At 43.6% G+C, this 5,072-nt stretch overlaps 1 pseudogene; it reads left to right on the forward strand.

Moving 5' to 3' along the window:
• The first annotated feature begins 676 nt into the window (after positions 1–676).
• LOC101527982 (tubulin beta-2A chain-like) lies at positions 677–1,919 on the forward strand (annotated as a pseudogene).
• Positions 1,920–5,072: the final 3,153 nt, after the last annotated feature.

Raw genomic sequence — 5,072 nt, forward strand, 5'->3', positions numbered from 1 at the left:
GAAAGTATGTGTTTTTCAGGCTTTATTGCTGATTATTATTATTATTTAAATTTACTTGGAGTTCTTTTCTGGCCAAATGCTCTGAAGTGCAGAGGAGCTCAGAAGGAGGGAAGCTGCTGAAGGTGATGGGGTGAAGGCCATGGTACCAGTGTACTCCCTCTATGTGAGTTATATTTTAGTTTATCTATATATATATTTCAAAAGTTCTCACCTTGAACACGCCCGGATCCCATATGTGTGCTTGTTCTAATCCCCAGTAGCCCTGCTTCCCATCCAGCTCCCTGCTTGTGGTCTGGGAAAGCAGTGGAGGACAACCCAAAGCCTTGGGACTCTGCACCCATGTGGGAGACATGCAGGAAGTCCCTGGCTTCTGGTTTTGGATTGGTGCAGTACTGGCCGTTGTGGTCACTTGGGGAGTGAATCAACAGAAGAAGACCTTCCTCTCTGTCTCTCCTCCTCTCTGTATATCTGATTTAATAAAATAAATAAATCTTAATTATAATTATACCCCCATGCCCAATATGAATGCAGATTCTGTTTAATTTCTTATTAAATAATGAAGTATACAGGTTAAAAATTATAATTATATATGTGAGATAGTGCACATTCAGGCATTGCGGAACCAGATTGGTTCCAAGCTCTCAGAGGTCATCAGTAATGAGCACTGAATCGACCCCAGAGGCAGTTTACCATGGAGACAAGCGACTTGCAGCTGGAGCGAATCAACGTGTACTACAATGAGGCTGTGGGCAACAAATACGTATCTCAGGCCATCCTGGTGGACCTGGAGCCTGGCAACATGGACACGGTGAGGTCGGGACCCTTCGGCCCGATGTTCAAGCCCAACAACTTCGTGTTTGGCCAGAGTAGTGCCGGGAAACAACTGGGACAAGGGCCACTAGACAGAGGGGGCCGAACTGGTGGACTCGGTGCTGGACGTGATGCAGAAAAAGTCGGAGAACCGTTACTGTCTCCAGGGCTTCCAGCTGAGCCACACCCCGGGAGGTGGCAGGGGCTCAGGCATGGGCACCCTGCTCATCAGTAAGATCCACGAGGCTACCCCGACCGCATCATGAACACCTTCAGTGTCATGCCCTCGCCCAAGTTGTCCGACACCTTTGTGGAGTCCTAAACGCCACGCTGCCTGTGCACCAGCTGGTGGAGAACACGGATGAGATGTACTCCATTAACGATGAGGCCCCGTATGACATCTGCTTCCACATGCTCAAGCTGACCAAGCTCACCTACGGTGACATCAACCACCTGGTGTCTGCTACCATAATTGGGGTTATCAGCTGCCTACGCTACCCCGGCCACCTCAATGCTGACCTGTGCAAACTGGCCATGAACATGGTGCCCATTCCGCACCTCCACTTCTTCATGCCAGGCTGCATGCTCCTTACCAGCTCGGGCAGCCAGCGGTACCACGTGCTGATCATGCCCGAGCTCACCCAGCAGATGTTGGACTCCAAGAACATGATGGCCGCCTGTGACCTGAGCCATGGCCACTTCCTGACCATGGCCGTCACCTTCTGCGGCCGCACGTCCATGAAGGAGGTGGACAAGCAGATGCTGAACGTGCAGAACAAGAGCAGCAGCTTCTTGGTGGAGAGGATCCCCAACAAGGTCAAGACATCCGTGTGCGACATCCCGCTGCAGGGGCTCAAGATGTCAGTCACCTTCATCAGCAACAGGACCATCCAGGAGCAGTTCAAGCGCATCTCGGAGCTGTTCATGGCCATGTTCTGGCACACAGTCTTCCTGCACTGGCACACCGCCCAGGGTGTGGACGAGATGGAGTTCACCCAGGCCGAGAGCAACATGAACGACCTCGGGTGTCTGAGTACCAGCAGTGCCAGGATGCCACAGCAGACGAGCAGGGCAAGATAGAGGAGGAGGAGGGTGAGGACAAGGCCTGAGGACTCCTCGCAGCTGTTGTCCCCCTTTAGTGATCCTTTGTCGTCCTCATGCACGGTCTCTTTGTATAAAATGGTGCTCGGTTTTGTCTCTCACAAATTCATGTTGTTGATGCAATGATGTGGAATTCCTTTCAAAGTTAATTGTTGTGTCCTGAGATCTCTATACTAATAAAGCATATGTGTAAAAGAAATATAGAACTATATATATATGAACATATAATATATTAAAGTATATAATATATTAAATAAACACCCAATATATTTTACATAAAAATAATTATACCAGTCATATAATTATAAAATCATAATCTCTGATGAAAAAAATCCATTATTCTTTTCAGACTTTTTAAAATTTTGAATTTTATGGTACAACTATATAGAGTCTGGGATCCCCTCACCTAATTCCCACCCCCACCCCCCGACAGATTTCCCCCATATTGTTATAATAGTATAGTCTTTCATAGTAAGTTATAATTCCATCAGTCTGTTAAATTTAAGTGTACCCCAACATTGCTGGTACTGATCATGGCAGACAGTCTAGTATCCCATTGTCTAGATATATCCAACAGCTTCATTGGGAGTCCATCTTTGATTTGGAAGTGGGGGTATCTGAGACTGACCTTATTTTGTGGCTTCTCACTTAAGGGAATGTATGCTGATGGAATAGTAGAGACTACCACATCCAGATGTGAAGATACAATGCAATATGCATCCCTACTTTTAAAAAGTTTTCTTGATATTTATTTATTTAAGAGCAAGTGTGTATGTGTGTGAGAGAGACTGAGAGAGAGAGAGAGAGACAGAAAGAGATCTTCCACCTGCTGGTTCACTCCCCAAGTGCCTGCAACAGCTGGAGTTAGAAGCTCAAATTTCCAGCTGGGAACGCAGTGGTAGAAATTCAGTCATTCCAGCCATCACCTGCTTCCTCCCAAGGTATACATTAGCAGGAAGCTAAAATGAGACTTAAATTCCAGCATTGTGTTTTAGGATGTAGGTATTCCAACCAAATGCTTAGATGTGGATCCATTTCCAAGAATTTATCTTTTGATTATAATCGTCATCATGTATTGAATTCCTCCTTTGATGAAGACATGTGGCCTGTTTCTAATTCCATTTCCTTCGTGGGATGATTTTGATTCTCCTTCATTGGCACATCTTGCTGGGTAAGGACTGAGCTGCTCTGACTTTGCAGTTCATGATCCCAGTGGAGTCTGTGTTTTCTCAAGGAGAAGTTGGGCTGCTTTTATTGTCTGCTCTATGTTCTCACTGGTGCATCTGGGACACACATCCCTAATAAGACGATGGAGTTTGAATAATTCCCTATTTAGAAATTCCTTAAATGTTTGAATTTTGCACCACAGAAGTATTCTAAACTTATTTCAGACTTGGTGGTAGAAATGGAAAACTTTCAAGAAATATATTTCTTGGCTTATCAGTTTTAATTTCTTGGAGAAATTTTAATTGCTTGGCTTGATGTCATAAAGACTAGGTGTCTGTCTTCTTCCCAACTGAATCTTCCTCTTAGAGACTTGATTACTTCGTCTTCTCTTCTTTACCTGATGTCTCAACAGCCAACAGTGTAACCAAGAATACTATTTTTAAGCAACCTCTCTGTAGTGACCAACATGCAGCATTTCCTCTGGAAATGAGCTCCTGGTTCCTGACACTTAGCAATGCTTGCATGGTGCAGAGAAGTGGTTTACAACATTTTGAGAACCACAGGTCTATTTAGAAATTTCTTTGAATTCTTTTTTGGTGGCTGTGTTCCTTTGGTCAACAAAGGTGAATACACATCTAGCTGATGAGAACATGCCTGTGTGTAAATAGTATACACTTTCCCTGACAATAACTAGCACAGCAATGTTAGATTGCTTTCTTGCGTTTTCCTTTTGCTCTTCCAGCTTGACCATGAATTTGCTAACTTTATGTAGGAATTCAGTGTGTGTGTGTGTTAGCATTTTCCTCCTCTTTTGTATTTTCTATGGCTAATATCTTATTGATTATAATTGATTTTATTAGTAAATGTGAATCAGGATCTGATTTAAGGTTATCAAACTTCTGAGAAGGACCAGATTGCAAACAATTTAGGCTCTGGAGATTACGCAAGCAATCATCACAAACAGAAAGCCTCACACTGCTACATTCCGTCAAACTTTATTTACAACAACATGATGGTGAATGTTGGGTTGATTCTTTTTTTTTTGTCTTTAATTAATTAATTAATTAATTTTTTAATAATCTTACTTAGTTGGTACAAAGGGTCAAGGGCTATGGGAAGTGGGTAATACCATTGCTTCCACACTAATATAATCATTTTTCCCCCTGAATCTGGAGTCAGGGGAGAAACAAAGGGAAAAGCCCCACCCAGCCTCCCACCCATCCCAGGTCCCCGATGTGAGGCACGCTCCGAGGTTCCTGCTCAAGCAATTTTGAGTTCAACAGTTCAACAGTTCTGAATTGCTGCCAATCTCGCCATTCCAATCGCAATGAAACCTATTCAGAATCCACTGGCTGACACAGTCTCTTCATGGTTGGGGTTCTGAGATCAACAGTGTTGGATTGATTCTTGTGCTGTGTCATTAGTAATACGAGATCACGTAGATATTTTGTTGTTTATGGGTAAAATATCTGCTTAGTATAATTTATTACAATTCTCTAAGCTAGTAAAGCTCAGTGACTCAAGCGATGAATTTTATAGGGTTGAAAATCTTTACTCAAAATCCAAGACAAAGGGTTGTCATTGTGACACAGTGGGTTAAAGCTCTGCCAATGATGCCCACAACCCATATGGTGATGGTTTGAGTTTTTGCTGTTTCCACTTGCAGTTCAATCCCCTGCAAGTGAACCTGGGAAAACAGATGATGATCCAAGTCCTTGAGCTTCTGTATCCAGGTGGGAGACCCAGGTGGCACTCCAGGCCATCCCTGGCTGTTGTGGCAATTTGGGGAGCTAACCAGTGGATGGAAGATCTATTCCTTCCTCTGAAACTCTGCATTTCAAACAAATAAATACATAAATAAACAATTTTCAAAAAGAGGCTGTGGCACTGCTGTGTTCAGCTCCCACCTTCATTACACATACGTGTTTAGTTCCACTTACCTTAGAGCTTATGCTTTGGATTATTGCTTTTGAAATGTATCTCTAGTTGGTTTA

Source organism: Ochotona princeps, chromosome 2 (assembly GCF_030435755.1).
Source record: "Ochotona princeps isolate mOchPri1 chromosome 2, mOchPri1.hap1, whole genome shotgun sequence".
NCBI classification, from domain to species: Eukaryota; Metazoa; Chordata; class Mammalia; order Lagomorpha; family Ochotonidae; genus Ochotona; species Ochotona princeps.